The 22,782-nt window shown below is 36.9% G+C and overlaps 1 pseudogene; it reads right to left on the reverse strand.

Moving 5' to 3' along the window:
* Nucleotides 1-12,499: 12,499 nt before the first annotated feature.
* Nucleotides 12,500-22,782, reverse strand: part of LOC133751579 (heat shock cognate 71 kDa protein-like) — a 35,020-nt pseudogene continuing 24,737 nt past the window's right edge.

The raw sequence follows: 22,782 nt of genomic DNA on the forward strand, positions 1-22,782 counted from the left end.
TTCCCAATCTCATTTTTTACTACTCTATCTTTTTCTCATATCTTAACATGAATATAATCTACTCATAATTAAGGTCTCAGTAAATGTTATTTTCTCAGAGAATCTTCATTGCCCATCCAGAATTAATTCACCTTAACTTATTTTATTTGTAAATATTGGATTAAATTTTACTATGTATTTTAATGCAATGCAATGCAATATTTTAACACATGTACACAGCATAAACCAATCATACCAGACAATTAGCCTTTCCAATTCTTTTATCCTGAACTAAACTTACTCTACTTTTTTGTGAAACACCAGAATGCATTACTTTACTTTGACTGTGTATTGATACTGAACATTTTTTGACTGTGTATTGATACTCATTAACCAAACTTTTCCAAACCTATCTTTACCTGTTGTGACAACATACTAATCACTATTTTAAGTTCATATCATGAATATTTTTGACTTCCCCATATGACAGATGATATGCAGTATTTGTGTTTCTGTGTCTTTTCTATTTCATTTTATGTAATGACCTCTATTCCCATCTATTTTGGTGCAAATATCTAGATTTCATTTTTTGCGACTGAATAATATTCCATTTTGAAACTGAATAATATTCCCTATGTAGCACATTTTCTTTTTTTTTCTTTTCCCTGAATTATACACTTTATCTTTCTCTTTCTTTCTTTCTTTCTTTCTTTCTTTCTTTCTTTCTTTCTTTCTTTCTTTCTAACTTTTATTTAATGAATATAAATTTCCAAAGTACAGCTTATGGATTACAATGGCTTCCCCCCCGAAACTTCCCTCCCACCCACAACCCTCCCTTCTCCCGCTCCCTCTCCCCTACCATTCACATCAAGATTCATTTTCAATTCTCTTTGTATACAGAAGATCAGTTTAGTATATATTAAGTAAAGATTTCAACAGTTTGCCCCCATATAGCAACACAAAGTGAAAAATACTGTTTGAATACTAGTTATAGCATTAAATCACAATGTACAGCACATTAAGGACAGAGATCCTACATGATTTTTTTTAAAATTGATTAATTTTCTACGCAATTTTCAATTTAAAACCAAGTTTTTTTTTTTTCATTTTCTATTATCTTTATATACCGAAGATCGATTCAGTATATACTAAGTAAGGATTTCATCAGTTTGCACCCACATAGAAACACAAAGTGTAAAAATACTGTTTCAGTACTAGTTATAGCATTAGTTCACATTGGACAACACGTTAAGGACAGATCCCACATGAGACGAATGTACACAGTGACTCCTGTTGTTGATTTAACAATTTGACACTCTTGTTTATGGCGTCAGTAATCTCCCTAGGCTCTAGTCATGAGTTGCCAAGGCTATGGAGGACTTTTGAGTTCACCGACTCTGATCTTATTTAGACAAGGTCATAGTCAAAGTGGAAGTTCTCTCCTCCCTTCAGAGAAAGGTACCTCCTTCTTTGATGGCCAAGTTCTTTCCACTGGGATCTCACTCGTAGAGATATTTCATTTCGGTCTTTTTTTTTTTAGAGTGTCTTGGCTTTCCATGCCTAAAATACTCTCATGGGCTCTTGAGCCAGATCCGAATGCCTTAAGGGCTGATTCTGAGGCCAGAGTATGTAGCACATTTTCTTTATGCATTCATCCATTGATAGGCATGGAGTTTATGTCATGCCATAGTTACAGTGAATACTGTTTTATTTTTATTATTTTTTCAGATATGTATGTTTATTTTAAATATATATTTATATATAATATATAAGTAGAAGTATATATTTATAATATAATATATAATGTATTATATAAATATATATTTAAATATATATAAATATTTAATTGAAATATTTATTCAAATATTTATTTGAAAGGCAAAGTAACAGAGAGAGAGAGAGGGAGACACAGAGAATCTTCCATTTGCTGGTTCACTCCTCAGATGGTCAAAATAGCCTGGACTGGGCTGGGTCAAAGCCAGGAGTCAAACTTTTTCTAGGTCTCCCGTGTGGGTGCAGAGGCCTAAGCGCTGTACGGGGTTGGATCAGAAGTGGAGCAGCTGGGACTACAACCGGCACCCATATGGAATGCTGACAATGCAGATGGTGGCCCTTCCCACTATATCACATTGCCAGTCCCTAAATAATGCTTTACTGATCATGAGAGTGCGCTTATCTCTGATATCCTCATTGTATGTCCTTAGGATATATGCCCAAAGTCAGATAACTGGGTCATACGGTAGATCTATTTGTTTTTTTTGTAGGAAATTTCATATTGTTTTTATTACTAATCTGCATTTTTAACCTCAGTATATTAGTTTATACTAATCCTGGCTTCGGATCGGTGCAGCTCCAACCGTTAAAGCCGATTGGGGAGTGAACCATCGGATGAAGAACCTCTCCCTCTCTCTGCCTCTCCTCTCTCTGTGTAACTTTGACTTTCAAATAAAATATATATATATATATATATATATATATATGGCTTCAAATTCAGATACTTTCTCTTCAGTTTGGTCTAGTCTATTGTTGAGACTTTACATCGTATTTTTTAATTTGACTTACTGAGCTTTTCATTGCAATATTTCTGTTTTGTTCTTTTTCAAGATTTCTCTCTCTCTTTGCTCATGATCTCCCAATTTCATTTAATGTCTATCAGAATTCTCTTGTATCTCTTTCAGTATCCTTATAATCATTATTTTCAATTCTTTGTGAGGTACTTCATCAATCTCCCTTTCTTTGTAGTCTGATACACACAAATAAACATGCACACATGCAGAGAGAGAGAGAGAGAGAGAAGAGAGAGAGAGTGTGTGTGTGTGTGTGAGAGAGAGAGAGAGAGAGAGGAAAGAGAGAGAAAACTCTTTCATACAATAGTTCACTTTTTTTTTTTTTTTGGACAGGCAGAGTTAGACAGTGAGAGAGAGAGAGAGACAGAGAGAAAGGTCTTCCTTCCGTTGGTTCACCCCCCCATGGCCTCTATGGCTGGCACGCTGTGAGGATCCAAAGCCAAGAGCCAGGTGCTTCCTCCTGGTCTCCCATGCGGGTGCAGGGCCCAAGCACTTGGGCCATCCTCCACTGCTTTCCCAGGCCACAGGAGAGAGCTGGACTGGAAGAGGAGCAACCGGGACAGAATCCGGCACCCTGACAGGGACTAGAACCCAGTGTACCGGTGCCAAGTAAGCCGTGGCACCGGCTGATAGTTCACTTCTTAAATGACTACATCAAGCAGGGCTGAGATAGGTAGAAGTCAGAATTCCAGAACTGAATTTGGGTCTTCCTTGTGGGTGGCAGGGACCCAGATACTTGACCATCACTTGCTGGCTGCCTCTCATAGTGTGCATCAGCAAGGAGCTGGAAATTATTCTCTGTGTGAGTAAAGAACCCATTTTGCCTTCATTGTCCCTCTCCCCTTAGTGCAGATTGCTGTGTGGGCTTGGGTGCAGAGTCACACATGCTCTGCTGGGTCTAGCTGAACTCTTGAGGCTATAAACTGCCTTGTTCATGTGGTGAAATATTGGGGTGGGGTAGTATGCAGATAATGTAAGGGCGTCTGTTTCGTGGGATAGTGTGAATTCCGCCCTTTCTCACAATGGTGCCATATTGCAGCAAACTTGGCAATGTGTGTGTCGGGGTAGAAAATGTGTGCTGTTTCCTTGCAGCAAAGTGAATATGAGTTATACAAGTAGCTCTTACTAGATTCATCATCTTAGGATTCTTCTCATCGCAAGGGTTTCTCACATAAAATGGCAATGTAGATGGGCTCTGCTGAGGCTGTCATAATTATCCTTTACCCCTTTACACTGTAACAGTGATTGCCATCCCAACTAGGGCACTGGGATCTCAGTTGCCAGTTGGCATTATTTGTCACTCTATTCTGGCAATCTTGCTAAGTTCCTATTATTCCCATATCAATTTGATTTCTGGCATTTTTCATTGGGAACTTACTTCAAGACGTAACTATTCTTTGCTGTGCTTTTGATCTGTGGTGGAGGAGGCAAAATCTCGCACCTCTTTTCAGGCATCTTAAATTTTATTTACCATGATTTTTCATATCACTCTATTGTTCATTCACTCATTCATTCTCTTGTTTACTCATCTGATTCCTCAGATTTTCCATTAGGGTTTAGGTACCAGGAAACTGGGAAAGTATCTTTCATGTTTTGAACTACATTTCTATGCTAGAAAGAGTTTTTAGTACACAGTAGGCATTTAATAAATATTTCTTGATTTAAGGAATAAATGAATAGCTGAATGAAAGTGACTATAACTATCAGAAGAAAAATTTTTTAAAATATTTCATTTTCTTTTTTTTTTTTTTTAACTTTTATTTAATGAATATAAATTTCCAAAGTATAGCCCATGGGTTACAATGGCTTCCCCCCTCCCATAACTTCCCTCCCGCCCGCAATCCTCCCCCTTCCCGCTCCCTTTCCCCTTCCATTCATGTAAAGATTCATTTTCAATTCTCTTTGTATACAGAAGATCAGTTTAGTATATATTAGGTAAAGATTTCAACATTTTGCCCATATAGCAACACAAAGTGAAAAAACTACCATTGGATTACTAATTATAGCATTAAATAGCAATGTACAGCACATTAAAGACAGAGATCCTACATAATTTTTTTTTCAAATTAATTAATTTTCTATGCCATTTCCATTTTAACACCAGGTTGTTTTTTTTTTTTTTCCATTTCCAATTCTCTTTATATGCAGAAGATCAATTCAGTATATAATTAGTAAAGACCTCATCAGTTTGTGCCCACGCAGTAACACAAAGTGTAAAATACTGTTTCAGTACTAGTTATAGCATCACTTCGCTTTAGACGACACATTAGGGACAGATCCCACATGGGGTGTAAGTACACAGTGACTCCTGTTGCTGATTTAACAATTTGACACTCCTGTTCATGGCGTCAGTAATCTCCCTAGGTTCTAGTCATGAGTTGCCAGGGCTATGGAAGCCTTTAGAGTTCGCTGACTTTGGTCTTATTCCGATAGGGTCATAGTCAAAGTGGACCACTTTGAAAATATTTCATTTTCTAAATCAAATATTTTGCAGTAAATTCTACAAGACAATAGCTAAATGAGTCCTTTGGCAAATTTAAAATCAGATTGAATTGACAATCTGATGGAATATTTGTAAGCCGGAATAGAAATAGATTCTATAAATAAACCAACATTGTATGTGAGGGCACTTCAAAGAGGTGACGAAAGAAGCAGGTGTTTGTGATATAGTAGTTAAGTCATGGCTTAGGCTGCCTTCTTTCCATATTAGAGTGCCCCATTTGAATCACAGCTCCTCTGCTTCTGATCTAGCTTATAAGCATCCTTATCATCTGCTAACGTGCATCCCCCAAGCATTAGGTGATGTCTCAGGTACTTGGTTTCTTCTCACCCATGTGGGAGACTTGAATTGAGTTCCCAGCTCCTGGTTTCAGCTTGTTCCAGTCTTGTGGGCTTTTTTGAGTCAACCAGAAGATAAAACTGTCAGTTTGTCTACCTGCTGCTTTTTGTCTGCTTTTCAAATAAAATGAAGATAAAAATAAAATATGAAGTTTGTGGTAAATTAAATTCAAAGACAGTTTTTTAATGCAGGAATTACTGAAATTGATGCATGCAATACCTCTTCAAAAGGTTCGTGGAAAATATATATTCTGAAAAAAACTATGCATGGATTTCAAAATTGTTGAATCAAGCTTGTTCCAAGATGACAGAATACAGATAGGATAGTCTAATCCAGGCTAAGCGAAATTAATAGGAAAAAAATGGAAAAATTTCACTCTCAGGGTAAATCGGATAAATTTGCATGGGAAATTTCAGTGGGAGGTTCTGCAAAAGTAGTGGAAATGACCCGAACCTGTGTGGAAGGTGCAGACATGCAACAATGAGCAAGGATACAACAAAGGATCCAGCAGCTTGGATCCTGAAAAAGTGCTTCGGAAAGCGAGGTGAGGTGAATGCACTGGCCAAGGCCATAGCTGATACTTCTGGAGGGAGAACCTAGTGGACTACACTACCTTTTTTTTTTTTTTTTTTTTTTTTTGACAGGCAGAATGGACAGTGAGAGAGAGACAGCAAGAATGGTCTTCCTTTTCCGTTGGTTCACCCCCCAGTGGCTGCTGCGGCCGGCGCGCTGCGGCCGGCACACCACACTGATCCGAAGCCAGGAGCCAGGTGCTTCTCCTGGTCTCCCATGCGAGGTCAGGGCCCAAGGACTTGGGCCATCCTCCACTGCACTCCCGGGTCACAGCAGAGAGCTAGACTGGAAGAGGAGCAACCAGGACAGAATCCAGCACCCCAACTAGGACTAGAACCTGGTGTGCTGGCGCAGCAGGCAGAGGATTAGCCTAGTGATCCACGGCGCCAGCCAACTACACTGTCTTGGAGTCTGGCCCAGAGGGGAACAGGATGACTACTCATGCAAAGGAAAAAAACAAACAAAGAAAAAAACAGCAGTCAGCGATGTGGCAGGTAAAGCCGCCGCCTGTAGTGCTGGCATCCCAATTCATATGGACTCCGGTTCAAGTCCTGGCTTTTCCACTTCTGATCCAGCTCTCTGCTATGGCCTGGGAAAGCATTAGAAGACGGCCCAAGTCCTTGGGCTCTTGCACCCATGTGGGAGACTCAGAAGAAGCTCCTGGCTCCTGGCTTCATTTCAGCGCACCTTTGCCATTGCGGCCATCGGGAAGTGAACTAGTGGATGGAAGACTTCTCTTTCTCTCTGCCTCTGCCTCTCTCTAACTCTGTAGATCTACCTTTCTGTAACTCAAATAAAAGAATTAAATCTTTAATAAAATATGGAAGAAAAATTAAAGCAGTGTATCCCTCTTTCCATCTCCACCCACACCCAGGGCTCACAACAGTGAGTGGGCTGACCTCATTTTGGACATAAGCAGGCAGCATCTGCTCCAGCTCTTGTTCATATACTCAGCAACTATCTAGAACACTCTCCACCTGGTTGGCAGAGGCAACAACAGCTGTTCAAGAGCAACTGGCTGGAACTCTTGTATGTACCCAGCGCAACTGTGAAGAGAGTGGGGCTGAGGCCAGTGGATATAGTGTGCGTGTGTGATCCAGGGATTTTACTAAAGGGAAAAAAACCCGTGTTCTCCACTGATTTTGAGTCTGTTTGGGAAGACTGGGCTTGATCTGCCAGGGCAGAAATCACATGGGCAATAACTATGGGAACCCCTCATTCTCTCTGTGGACAGGACAGGCTAGCACAGTGGCCTGATTCCTCTTGCTGTCTTTGACCATGGGAACACTAGGTGCTGAGACTGAGAAAACACTGTGACTGTGTGAGAGAAAGAAGGGTGTAGCTGGGTTTCTGGGCAATCTATGGATGCTACTGAACACTCTCAGGGCTCCTTGGTTGCATAGTGCAGCTCACTGCAGCCAAAACATGCTAACTGCACAGATCATTTGTAAGGTTCAAATGGCATGGACATGAGTGTTGAACACACTAGAAGCTAACACCCAGGCATAGATCAGCTTGGAGGAGAGGAGGTGAGGGGGTGATCACACCAACAGAAGCAGCCATTCTCCTCCATTATGTTAACCAGAATATAGCTTCCATGCACAATTTAGGTGTCTCTACCTCTGTCTGTAACTCTTTCAAATAAATAAAAAACAACTAAAAAAAAAAAAAAAGAAGTGCAACAGCAACAAAACAAACAAACTTGCTATGAAATGGGCAAAGGCCTGGACAGACATTTTCAAGAGAGGATACTCAAATGGCCAACAGACACATGAGAAATGCTCAGGATTGCTACTCACCAGGGAAATTTAAATCAAAACCACAATGAGTTTTCATCTCACCCCTGTTAAAATAGCTCTCATACAGAAATCAACAAACAACAAATGCTGGTGAGGATAGAGAGAAAAGGGTACCCTAACCTACTGTTGGTGGGATGGTAAACTGTTGTGGTCACTTTGGAAGATAGTATGAAGATACCCCAGAAAGCTGAGTATAGATCTATCTTATGATCCAGCCATTCCACTTCTGGGAATGTACCTAAAGGAAATGAAATCAGCATATGAAAGAGTGTTCTGAACACCCATGTTCATTGCAGCTCAATTAACAATAGCTAAGATATGAATCAACCCAGATATCCATCAAAGGAAGACTGGATTAAAAAATTAAGACATATGTACACAATGGAATCCTACAGAACAGTTAAAAAAATGAAACCCTGTCATTTGCAACAAAATGGATGCATTTGGCAACTGTTATACTTAGTGAAATAAGTCAGCCACAAAAAGGCAAATACCATATTGTCTCTCTCATCTGTAGTAACCAGTAGAGTACCTAAAAGATAATATATAGGAGTGAAACTGATACTTTAAGATAAGATTATTTTGAATAGCCTCAACTTGACTGTTGAGGAACAAAGTTTTTTGTTTGTTTTGTTCTTTTTTCTTTTTATTCATAATATTCAGTGAACTCTACTTAGTTTAAGGTTTATCTTATGAGTATAAAATTAACTGAAAGTAGTCCACTTAAAAAATAAGAATGATAGAGTGAGGTAGAAAAAGGGTGGGAATATGGGTGGGAGGAAGGTGGAGTGGGAAGTATCACCATGTTCCCACATTTGTATGTATGAAATGCATAAAGTTTTTATTCCTTAAATAAAATAAAAGAAAAAGAAAAGAAATTGGTGAATCAAAAATGTATATTTTATTTCCATTTTCTATGAGCTTTTGAGATGCCTTAGTGTATGCAATATATGTATTGCATACAGAATATGTGGCTTTCCTTATATTTTGAGAAATAATTAAAAGATAACAGATCAACACACATTAAGATATAAAATAAACTTTCATTTAAATAACAATTTATCTGTTATTTGTCAATGAAGACAATAATATATGTAAGTACATTCTCACATTTTTCTTTTCATTAAATACAGATAACATACTATTGCTGTATAGCATTAATTTCTCCTTCAGCTTATGTATGATACTTTGTGAAATATAGTTTTGTTAGGATAAATATTAGGAACAGTTAAAATAATGAAGTTATTTTTAGCATATAACAAATATTTTAGCTATTAAAACAATGGTGATTTTTAACACAATACACCATGACAACCAATGTAAGTAATAGGGTTGCAAATAGTAAACATGTGCATCATCAATACTTTCTTAGCAAGCCCGGGCATCCTGATTGAATCAAGGATATTTCTCTGTTTGGATGACTAACATTCAATTTGTTAGTTTGAACCTAAGCTTAGTAGTTCCTTTGTCTCTCTGGGCAGAAGACAAATTGACCTTTTTGTAGTCAACCTCATTATCCAAGTGTAAACATTTCTGTGGGCATAGTTCCTCACTGGTAGTGACTTAGGTGCTTAGAAAACCTATTAACGCTAAGCCAATAGGGGTACCTTGTAATGAACTGCAGCAATAACACTCCAAGCGATTCCCCTGTGGACTAAAGTGGCTTGCTGCCCTAGATGCCAAAATACTACTTGGAAGAATTTAGGTACTTGGAAAAATACAGACAATGGAAGCTTCATCCTCAAATGCCATGCAAACTGAAGACTTCTAGATCATGTAGACTGAAAGAAAAGTGCTTACAAAATGGAATTTGGTAATTAAGAAAAACAGAATTTCTCATTAAGAATTCTTCAAGAAGGAAACTGATCTGTGATCTTTTCTTTTTTATTTTTGAATGTTTTTATTATGTAATCCAGAGAAGATTTTGTATAATCATTTGTTGAATAAGTGTATCATGTGGATAATTCCACATGTCTTTTATTTATTTATTTATTTATTTATTTATTTTTTATTTTTTTGGCCAGGCAGAGTTAGACAGTGAGAGAGCGAGACAGAGAGAGAGTTAAAGACAGTGAGAGAGAAAGGTCTTCCTTCCGTTGGTTCACTCCCCTAATGGCCGCTATGGCCGGCGCTGCGCCAATTCAAAGCCAGGATCCAGGTGCTTCCTCCTGGTCTCCCATACGGGTGCAGGGACCAAAGCACTTGGGGCATCCTCCGCTGCCCTCCTGGGCCAAAGCAGAGAGCTGGACTGAAAGAGGAGCAACCAGGAATGGAACCTGGGGTGCCGGCGCCGCAGGCAGAGGATTAGCTGATTTCTTCAACTTCTTTCTTCTTTTCTTAAATAAGAAAAAAGTTGTACTGAATTTTGGGTCATCATGTACTCAATTCTCTAAATAAGTTAATCATAAATATTTACATGTGTAATGAAATACATAACGTTGTTTGAATTAATCTCATTTCACTTCTGAAAGTCAGAGAGAGAAGAGGGCTTCAATCTGCTGGTTTACTCCCCAATTGGCTGCAAAAGCCAGAGCTGTGCCAATCCGAAGCCAGGAGCCAGGAGCTTCTTCCGGGTCTCACAGATGGATGCAGAGGCCCAAGCACTTGGGCCATCCTCTACTGCTTTCCCAGGCCATAGCAGAGAGCTGGATCAGAAGAGGAGCAGCTGGGACTAGAACTGGTGCCCATATGGGATGCCTGTGCTTCAGGCCAGGGTGTTAACCCACTGTGCCACAGTGCCGGCCCAATCTCATTTCACTTCTATAACTTTTGTGGAAGCTTTTCACAGTAGAAAAAATTAAGCTCTTTTTTAAAAAATCTATATTTCTATCACAGACAATTCACAACCTAGTTTTTACAGCATAAGTAGTGCTCCAAATTTATATTCTAGTCATGAAAAGGCTTGGTGTTTAAAAAAGTTTGTTTTACTCAAAAAATAATAATTTTGCTTAGGTTTTTCTGTCCCAATGCCTTTTTCATTTAAAAGATTCCTTAAATTCTTAAGTTGATAGATTTGAGAAACAAAGCCAAGTTCATAGATTACTTTTCTTCCTGTTATTTTTCAGTAATTTTCCTTTAAAATTAAGATGCTATCATCCAGATGTATGTCTGAGATTGTTTTTCCATTTTATCTTAACATGGTTCCTGTTACATATACAAGAAAATTCTGATAACAATTCAAAACCTAAAGAAGCTTCAGAAAGTATTTATAAATATTGAGAGTTAAAAATATTTACTTTGGGGGATGGTGCTGTGGCACAGTGGTTAAAGCTCCACCTGCAGTGCCAGCATCCCGCATCGTGCCAGTTTCGAGTCCTTGCTGCTCCACTTCTGATCCAGCTCTGCTATAGCCTGGGAAAGCAGTAGAAGACGGTCCAAGTTGTTGGGCACCTGCACCCACCTGGGAGACCCAAAGGAAGCTCTTGGCTCCTGGCTTCAGATCGGCACAGCTCCCGCAGTTGCAGCTAATTGGTGAGTGAACCAGCGGATGGAAGACCTGTCTCTCTCTCTTTCTCTCTCTCTCTCTCTCTCACTGCCTCTCCTTCTCTCTCTGTGTAACTCTGAATTTCAAATAAATAAGTAAATCTTTAAATATATATATATATATATATATACACACACTTGAGCATAATGTTTTTATATATTACTTTTATCTTTAAACAAATAACCTATCAAAAAAATACAATGACCAATATAATATATTGGTATTATAAAACAAAATACTATAGTACGGTATCATGGAACACTTTTCCAAAAGCTTTAAAATTTTAACATCCTAATAGAAATCTTTTGAATTATTCTGCTAAGTTGTTGCATATTAGAAAATATAGTCTCTATATTGTTATATTAATATTATATAACTTTAGATGTGTTCAAATAAATTAATATACAATTTTAAGTTTTTTGTATTTATGAATATGTATTTGGATATAAATACCTCTACTACAATAAAACAAATGAAAGTCAAAAAAAATTTAAACATTACTATAGGTCTGCTGAGAGGGCATGATTATTCATTTATGTTTTCAGATCGATTTTGAGAAATATTTCTACACAGTCATCTTATTGAAGAGAAGACTTTGCACATTATCAAGTCATTCATATGGGACTAAGATATTGATCTATCTTTAGAAAATAAAGAATTTAATAAGATAATAGAATATGAGGTGATTACTTTTATTTCAAAAAAGACAAGTAAAAATAGATTCAAGGACTAAGGTTGTTCTTTGAAACTACATATATGTTTCTTTAATGTACAAATACATGTATGCCCAAATGTATCATAATTATATGGAGTCTAGAATTCTTTGTATAAAATAAGCCATGATAGAACTCTCTATAATGTAAGTAGAAGTTTTCTGAAATTTTGAAATATACTGGAAATATAATATTGATTATTGAGTGTATTTAGAAGCAAAAATGTGAAAACACTTGATATATTTACATCCATTTCAGAAATACACCACAACAATAATATATTTTACATTTGTTATTATGAGGCCAGTAATTGTTTTTACAATTTTAAATACAAGTTTAAGACATTGCATTCTCCACTTAGATACAACACTTAAAATGTGCAATGTTATTTCTTTCCATGTGCACATGGTCTATATTCAAGTGTTGAGAATACCCAGTAATTTACTATAGCAGCTGAACTTTAAACTGCTACAGAATTGGCTGCAAATTTGGGTCCTTCCATTTTTTACTGTGTGGAACAATGCTGCATCTATACTGGGATTGGCTTAATCAATCTCCTCAACGACAGACACTGCAGAAGCACAACTGGACAGAGGAGCACCCCAACCAGGCAAGCCCCCAGGCATTCCTCCTGGCCTGCCCCCTGCACTCTGGTATAGCTTGATAATAATGGAGTTGCAGACTTTCTCCTAATATTCAAATTCTCTTTAGACAGTCTTGTTCTATTCCAGCCAGTTGATGATTTCATTGCTTTTGTCAAGAATCTTCTGTTTATCCTCATCATTGATCTTGCCTTGAAGTGTTTTTCATCTTCAACACATGCTTTCATGTCAAATGCATAGGATTCAAGTGAATTATTAGAGGAAACCATGCCCCTCTGCTTCTGATTCTCAGCTTTATACTTCTCAACCTCCTGGATCATATGTTCAAAGTCTTCCTTGCTCAAACAGCCCTTGTCATTAGTAATGTTAATCATGTTCTCTTTTCCTGTACTCTTATCCACAGCAGAGACTTTAAGGATTACATATGCATCAATATCAAAAGTGACTTCAATATGAGAAACACTACAGGGAAAGAGAAGTGATATCCAACAGCAACAGATCTTGAACATTTTTGAATTTGTCTCCAGACAGAATGGCTGTCAGGAGAGCTGCAGCATAGGCAACAGTCTCATCAAGGTTGATGTTCTTATTTAGTTCTTCTCCATTAAAGAAGCATTGAAGAAACTTCTGAATCTTGAGAATTCTAGTAGAACCACCCACCAGGACAATATCATGGTTCTGCATCTTGTCTAATTTGATGACTCCAAGAGCTTTCTCCACAGGGCCTAGAATGCCACTGAAAAAGTCAGCATCCAACTCTTCAAATTGAGCATGAGTAATGGAGATATAGAAGTCAATTCCTTCATAGAGAATCTATGGCAATGCTTGCCTGGGTGCTAAAGAGAAGATATGTTTAGCTGATTCACAAGCCATATGGAGACACTGATGGCTCTCTTGTTCTCACTGATGTGTTTCTTATGCTTGCATTTGAACTCAGCAATAAAATGGTTGACCATTTGCTTGTCAGAGTACCCTCCACCTAAATGGGTGTCTCCAGCTGTGCATTTGACCTCAAAGCTTCTATCCTCAATTCTGAAGGGCAGCTTCAAAAATTATCAAACGTCCTTCAGCTTCAACCATTTTGTCTATTGCACAAGCAATAGCAGCAGTTAGCTCATTGAAGTGTATATATATGTATGTATATGTATGTATATATATGTATATATATACATACATACATATATATATATATATATATATATATATATATAGTGAAATGAAAGGATTTATTGAGCCATTACATATACTGGTCAGAAAACAGGACTGAGTCCTAGATTTCTGTAACTGCCAGCAACAAGGCTAGATTGCAATTGGGAAAATGTCCGTTAGACCTAAGAGCATTTTTATTGTGAAAACTTGGTGAAGGATGGCATAATTGTTTATGTTGAGCCTACGCTGAGTGTAGATAAGAGGGGCAGGATAACAGGAAGTGGGGAAAGCTTTTGTGTGTTTTTTTATTTTTTATAGAAAGCTTTTATTTAATAAATATAAATTTCATAGGTACAACTTTTGGATTATAGTGGTTCTTCTTCCCACACCCTCACGCCCATCCCCAAACCGTCCCACCACCTATTCCCTCTCCCATCCATTCTTAATTAAGATTTATCATCTGTATATACAGAAGATCAACTCTGTACTAAGTAAAGATTTCAACAGTTTGCACCCACACAGACACACAAAGTATAAAGTACTGTTTGAAGATTAGTTTTAACGTTAATTCTCATAGTACAATTCATTAAAGACAGAGGTCCTACATGGGGAGCAAGTGCACAGTGATTCCTATTATTGATTTAACAATTGACTATATTATTTATTTATTTATTTATTTAGAAAACTTTAATAAATATAAATTTCAAAAGTACAACTTTTGAAGTATATTGAGACCAGCAATGTTTTCAGCATCTTTGGTTACTTGATTCTGAGAATCATTAAAGTAAGCTGTCACTATGATCGCAGCGTTGGTACCAGCCTTCCCAAGGTCAGCTTCTGTGCTTTCTTACACCTTTGTCAGGACCATTGATGACAGCTCATCTGGATAGAAATTTGTCTTTCCCTTGTACTCGGATCTTAAGGCCTGCCTGCATCATTTACCGCCACAATGGGCCACTGCTTCCTATCAAATAGGACAACAACATCCTCAAATTTATGTCCAATCAATCATTCGGCATCAAAAATCACATTGGTCAGGTTCTTTTCAACTTGAAACACGGCAATATCACTGATCAGTCATTCAGAGACAGTAAAGATGACATAGCTTCAGTTGGTTCAGTTGCCATGGTCATTATTATTATCTCCACTTTCTCATGCTGGAAGACACCCACATAGGGTAGGTGGTGCCAAGATTGATGCCGATTGTGGGTCCCTTAGACTTAATTTCTTGCACGTTAGGCCAGTTTTTCTCATGAAAAAAAAAAATCCACAACGCTCAGAAGCTGCCACTGATTTAATGAGACCATGGTTAGTAATTTAACTAAGAAATAAATTCACACTTGCTATTATTTGTACCCCAAGATTTAATATGTTTAAATATTTATGAAATATATAGAATTCTTTAAAGAGCAGAAAGTCCTTTTACGAGTCTATGACATTTACTTTTCAGACTTCTTAAGCTATAAAATATCTTTTCATTAGATTCATGTTGCCATGGTGATGCTTTAAATAATTTCAGACACAAAGGTTTTGAGACATTCGTTGCAACGGTATTGTAGAATTACTTAAAATATTGTTGGCGTAGAGAAACTATTCGATGGCCTTCAGCGAGGATTCTTCTTTCATCACAAGGTTTGATAATGCAATTTATGATAAATTGAAGATGTTAATGCAAGAGCGTGTTCTCAATTTAGGTGCCATTGAATTCAATTTGAAACTTTTAGATCTAAAGATGACTCCATTATACAGTAATATAAGTTACAAGGCTTACCATGACTTTACTGGGGCATGGCGGGCTGGGGTGCGTTGTGAGGCCTGAATTTAACACAATTTAGCCTGAGACTAACCTTTACTTGGATAAGATTGCAGACTTTTAATCTTTTTCAATATTATGTGGAATGAACTTTTGTATAGATGTCTCAAAGCACAATAAACTAACTTCAGCTAAAATGAAGACATTAATAATTTAATTTAGAAATATGATGATTAACCAATTTCCTGCATGATCACTTTTTAAAACATTGTGTGTAGCTATGTTGATAAAAATTAATCTGTTTGTATTATATGACTGAAGCCCCAACCAAGCATAATTGTAAGAACTCCTCTCCTTTGGGAGTCTCAGTAAAAGTCTACCTTTATCACCTTTGAAAAACATCAAATGTGGATATGTGTATGACACAGTGGTTAAAAATGTCACTTGGGAAGCCTGCATCCATATTGTATCAGTGTGGCAGGGTTAGAGTCTCTGCTCAGTTTCCAATTCCTGCTTCCTGCCAATGCTTAGTCTGGGAGGCCACAGGAGGTGGCTCAATATTTGGATCCCTTACAACCACAAGAGGGACCCAGAGTAAGAGACCTGCTCCTGACTTCAGCATTGTCCGCCCCCAGAGATTGAAAGCATTTTCAGAGAAAAACAGCTGATCGGAAATATCATGCTCTGTCTAAATAAAATGAAAAAAAAATTAAATGTTATTAAAAAGTCAGTTGAAAATAAATACTTTCCAGTTTTTCACTTCTGATTTAGATATTGTGAATTTGAATAAGTATTTTTGCAAAAACTTTCAGAAGCAAAAATTAAATTAATGATCCTTTATAATAACATATTTATGCTTAAAATATTTTAACAAATCACTTATTATTTTATCTATTTCAGTTATTTTGTTTTATTTCATAAAGAAAATCTATAAATTGTGTGAAATAATAGTACAAAGACCTTGGTTTGAAATAATAGCTATTGTCAGGTTCATAAAACCAAGCTTCTGCATCTAAACCTAGATTTTTTTTATAAATCTTTTTTTCTCTCTGCCAAAACTTAATTTCTCAGAACATAAATGTATAATATGTACTTTCTTTTTTTCTAGAAAGAAGCTCATTCTTGGGAAAACTCTTAAAATTATGTGTGGTGTAATGTTAATTTTCCAGGATGCTTTTCGTTTGAATTGCATATGCTTACCTTGAGAAATTTTCCATTTTTTCAAAAACCTCTCAAGAGAAGCAAAAACATAGAGTACTTACTGACAAGTCAGAATTAATTATGAAGAGGGAAGATGAATAGGATAAAAACATAAAGAAAACTGTAAAATTTAATTTTCTTCAAATTCTAAGCATTACAAAAGCAATTGTATTGAAGAATGTTTTCTGTATCCTTCCATTAAAATTTCAGAAAAAAAGAAGTGTAACCACCAGGATAAAAAACAGAATTCAAGTGTCTTTTTCAATGTTTGAGAAATCTATTTATGTTTTCCTATAAAATTTAAAGTGATTTTTACCTCAGGAAGTTTTGAAAATCTTGAATTTTGAATAAATAAGAAAATGTCAGTTAGATCAGTGTCTATATATGCCCAAATGTTCATTCATTAAATTATTTTAAGCAATTTCCCATACTTTCCTGTTATATCTCTCAAAAATATAAACCCAAAACATATATTCAAAAGGTTTATTTAAAATTCATAAGTGAGTGATCTTTTAAGTAACTGTAATGAAAGTAGGAAAGAACATATTATAAAAACTGTTTCAGGGAGGTACTGTGGCCTGGTGGGTAAATCTGCTGCCTGCAGTGCCAGCATCCCATGTGGGTGACGGTTCGAGACCCGGCTGCTCCACTTTCGATCCAGCTCTCTGCTGTGACCTGGAAAAGCAGTGGAAGATGGCCCAAGTCCTTCCGCTCCAGCACCCATGTGGGAGACCCGCAGGAAGCTCCTGGTTCCTGGCTTCAGATCAATGCAGCTCTGGCCCTTGTGGCCATTTGGGGATTGAACCAGCAGATAAAAGAACCCCCCTCTCTCTGCCTCTGCCTCTCTGTAACTCTGCCTTTCAATAAATAAATAATTCTTTAAAAAAAAATGTGTCAGCAATTTTAGCTGATTGCATATGACTGTTTTCCTTTTCCACAGTTAATTAATGAATTTAAACTTCAGATTTTATAATTACATAACTGATAGGAAACGTGTGTCTTCTTTTTAGATATTTTACATTTAAAGTTGATCACTTTGGGGAGAAAGTTTAATTAAGAAAATAACTCTTAAATGATGTTGAGTAGTATTTGCTTCCTGTTATAGACTTGAAAGTAATACATTTCATATCGGATCATGTTGAAAATGTGTTTATTGATGTGTTTATTGGTTCTAAAATACACTTCAATTGCTGGAGCTACAAGCATGCTTTTAAAATGTTGACCATGTGGAATCAAAATTATTAGTGAACATATGCCAAAGAGGAGAAATTGAACCACTGGGAAGGTTCAATATAGTTTTGTGGGTTTATTGCCATCATTGATGTTGTCATTGCTGTTAAGTGTTTAGCAGAGTAGGACCCTAAGGAAGCTAAAGAAAAACTGGCAATTGCAATTGAGCTGGTTAATTGTCCTACATAAAAGTGTTAATTGTCCTGCAGTGGGGATAGATTTTTATACAGAAAGAGGAGTGGTTTAAATTCCATGGATGCAGTGTTCACACTGTGGCATAGGGAGTTAAGCTGCTGCCTGTGATACCGGCATCCCATATGGGTGCTGGTTCCAATCCAGCTCCCTGCTAATGTGCTTGGGAAAGCAGAGGAAGACAGCCCAAGTGCTTGGGGCCCTGCACTCACATGGGAGATCAGGAAGAAGCTCCAGATTCCTCGCTTCAGTATGTCTCAGTCTCAGCCATTGCAGCCATTTGGGAATTAATCAGTGGATGGAAGACCTCTCTCCCTGTCTCTCTCTGTCTTCCTGTAATTCTGACCTTCAAATAAATAAATAAATAAATAATTAAAAAATAGTAAATTCCATGGATGCAATCAATTAGCATGATGAATAAATGGGACCCAGGATTCAGAAGGGCATGATCTTGACATTTATAATTTGTGTGACCTCTGACAAAACATTTTTTTTCAAATCTACCTGGGCTTGGAAAAAATGGGAAGAGAGAGTTCCCTGCTTTCCTCACAAAATAGTTCTGATAATTAGAAGAAGCACAAACAGACACACAAAACAAAGATGATTTTGAGTGCTTTATTGAGTGAAAAATTGCTATTTATATGAGCTATTTCATAGTGGATGAAATGGATATTGGTTATATTTTACACATTTAATTCTGATACATTTGGCACATGCCTAGCAAATCTTTTCTGTATGTATAGAATGTCCCAGTCTATCTATCCTTCGGTTGAATTCTTCTATAACCTACTGGGTAGTCACTCTGACCTCTCCCCACATTGCAGTTCTGTGATGTTTGCAAACCTTGTGATGCCATTTTCTTAGCTTAAAATCTATTGCTGCTTGGTATGACCCATAAACCTCTACTTAATCTAGTCCCTGCCTCACTCCGAAGCTTCACTATGTATCTCTGCTGTGATTAATTGATTCTACCACAGAATTTGTTTAGATTTCTCAGACATGCTATGTACTCTTTACTCTTATACCAGTGAGCATATCATCATTCATCTTCCAGTTCCTAGAAGACTCTCTGTACCAGAACACTGTTTGTTTTTTTTTTTTTTTCTCATGTGGTACATTCTCAGAAAGTTTTCTCTGATCTTATCTAGCTTAAGTCCTTATAACGTGCTCACACAGCCCAGGGACTTTTCCTCCAGAGCATATACTACATTTATTATTATAAATCCAGTATAATGACTATTCTATTAATACTTTTTTCCTTCACCAGGCTGAAATGTCTTTGTGAATAATTTTCTACTCTGCTTATTATTCAACTACATAAAATTTAAGAAATTATAGGGTTCCAACAAATATATTTTATGAAACTTTAATACATGTTTGTGATATTGTATTGGAAAATTTAATTAGATCATTTGCTTGATTGTAGATGATACATTTTAAAATGAAATTACCCATGGGTCAGGCAGCAGGTAACAAAACAACAACAACAACAACAAACCATGAGCATGCAAGTAATTGAGTATATTCTTAAGCAGAGTTCGAGAATATTCTGTATGCTTGTCAGAAAGGTTTTTAAAAGCCATGAAGGGCCGGCACTGTGGTGCAGTGGGTTAACGCCCTGGCCTGAAGCACAGGCATCCCATATGGATGCCGGTTCTAGTCCCAGCTGCTCCTCTTCCAATCCAGCTCTCTGCTATGGCCTGGGAGAGCAGTAGAGAATGGCCCAAGTCCATGAGCCCCTGCACCCACGTGGGAGACCCAAAAGAAGCTCCTGGCTCCTGGCTCCTGGCTTCAGGTCCGAGCAGCTCCCGCAGTTGAGGCCAATTGGGGGGTGAGCCAACGGATAGAAGACCTCTCTCTCTCTCTGCCTCTCCTCTGTGTAACTCTGACTTTCAAATAAATAAATAAATCTTTTTTTAAAAAGAAAAGCCATGAAGACGCAAGTACAGGTAAATTCAGTAAACACTATCCTTTGGACTGTTGTCAGCCCACATGGACACCATAAAGTTGAATGACCTTGAGTATATGAACGGCCTTGTTAAGACAAATCCCAAAGTAAGCAACAATGCTTTAAAGACAGAGCTGTTGGAAGAATGTAGCGGGGGAGGTGGGGGCATAAAATTTTACCTACTTATTACAGCAGTCCCTGCACCAATGTGTATTTTTGAGAATTGTTTAGTTCTTTCATTAATATGTTAAAATTTCTATACCTGTAATGACGTAATCATGCATATGTGAAATTATGATATGGTCCCATGTAAATGAGTACAAAAGACCTTCCAGAGATTACACACTAACCAGTACATGTACCAAGCACTGTAGGTTGTAAAAGGGAGGAATGAAAAAGAAAAAAAAAAAAAAAGAAGAAGATCTAAATGAAAGATCTCTGTGAGTGAGATGCCAGTGGAAAGAACGGGGCCATCAAAGAAGGAGGTACCTTTCTCTGAAGGGAGGAGAGAACTTCCACTTTGACTATGACCCTATCAGAATAAGATCAAAGTCAGCAAACTCTAAAGGCTTCCATAGCCCTGGCAACTCATGACTAGAGCCTAGGGAGATTACTGACGCCATGAACAGGAGTGTCAAATTGTTAAGTCAGCAACAGAAGTCACTGTGTACTTACATCCCATGTGGGATCTGTCCTTAATGTGTTGTCTAAAGTGCAGTGATGCTATAACTAGTACTGAAACAGTATTTTTACACTTTGTGTTTCTGCGTGGGTACAAACTGATGAGATCTTTACTAATTATATTCTGAATCGATCTTCTGTATATAAAGATAATTGGAAATGAAAAAAAAAAAACCTGGTGTTAAATTGGAAATGGCATAGAAAATTAATTAATTTTTAAAAAAATATTATGTAGGGATCTCTGTCTTTAATGTGCTGTACACTCTTATTTAATGCTATAACTAGTACTCCAACAGTATTTTTTTTCACTTTGTGTTGCTATATGGGGGCAAACTCTTGAAATCTTTACCTAATATATACTAAACTGATCTTCCGTATATAAAAAGAATTGAAAATGAATCATGATGTGATTGGAAGGGGAGAGGGAGCGGGAAAGGGGAGGGTTGTGGGTGGGAGGGAAGTTATGGGAGGGGGAAGCCATTGTAACCCATAAGCTGTACTTTGGAAATTTATATTCATTAAATAAAAGTTTAATAAAAAAAAGAAAAAGAAAAAGGAAAAGAAAAAGAAATATTGATAATGATAAGAAAGAAGGTGATCAGATTAAGAAAAAGATAATGAAGTCACCAGAAATTTATTAGCATACTATGTGAAATTTTAAACAAATAGAATACCCACTTGGAATTCAATACCAGGGTATTTGAGCATTTAATAAAAAATGCTCTCACTGAAAACTGTTTTTCTTTTATTTGTCTTAGCCTATATATTTAGTGATTTTTAAAAATTGTACTTGTTCATTTCAAATATCATGGTTAGGTAATAATGATCCCTAAATTACGTCCACAGCCTCATCCTCAGAACCTGTGAGTATGTTGCCTTACTTAGCTGGAGAGACTTTGCAGATATGATTAAGGTAAAGGATTTGAGGTGGCGAGAATCAATCAAGCCAAATGGAATCTTAAAAGCAAAGAATCTTTCCTGGCTTCAGGAAATTACAGGAATGTCATCCTGAACAGATCCGAAACCACTATTGCTGGTTTTTTAAGGTTACAGAATGGTCTACAAGACAATGAATGAAGCTGGGAAAGGAAAGGAAAATTTTTATTTTTCCTGAAGTGTCCAGAAATAATACAGCCCTACTGACACCTTCATTTTGAATTTCTAACCTGGTGATCTGCATGATAACAAATTTTAATTGTATAAGTTTCCAAGTTTGTGCTAATTTATTATAGCATTCAAAAAGAAATAATAGATGCAAACACAATGGTATACTTATTTGTAAAGGAGCTTAAAATTTAAAGAAATAAATGATAAAATGAACCTAATGAAAAAGGAAATCAAGATGAGTAGATTCCAAGGAGCAAAATTTAGAATTATAACAATCAACTAGTGCTATTTTTCATTCTTTATCATTCAGTCAGAATTATTGTTTTCATTTCACTGAAATTTTAAGAATACAATTTTTATATTTCTTTTTCTTTTTTTTTTCTTTTTTTTAAATTTTTTTGACTGGCAGAGTGGACAGTGAGAGAGAGACAGAGAGAAAGCTCTTCCTTTTGCCGTTGGTTCACCCTCGTTTTAATTTAATGAATAAAAATTTCATAGTTACAGCTTTAGGAATATAGTGGTTCTCCTCCCCCTACCCAACCTCCTACCCCCCCTCATGTCCCACCTCCTATTCCCTCTCCCATCCCATTCTTCATTAAGATTCATTTTAATTAACTTTATATAAAGAACACCTCCTCTATGCTAAGTAAAGATTTCAACAATTTCCACCCCCCAACACATACAAAGTATAAAGTACTGTTTGAGAACAAGTTTTACAGTTATTTCTCATAGTACAACTCATTGAGGACAGAGGTCCTACATGTGGAGTAAGTACACAGTGACTCCTGTTATTGATTTAACAATTAACACTTTTATTATGATATCAGTGATCACCCGAGGCTCTTGACATGAGCTGTTAAGGCTATGGAAGCCTTCTGAGTCCACAAACTCTATCAGTATTTAGACAGGGCCAAAAACAAACTGGAAATTCTCTCCTCCCTTCAAAGAAAAGTACATCCTTCTTTG

The sequence above is a fragment of the Lepus europaeus genome, chromosome 2, assembly GCF_033115175.1.
Source record: "Lepus europaeus isolate LE1 chromosome 2, mLepTim1.pri, whole genome shotgun sequence".
Classification (NCBI taxonomy): Eukaryota; Metazoa; Chordata; class Mammalia; order Lagomorpha; family Leporidae; genus Lepus; species Lepus europaeus.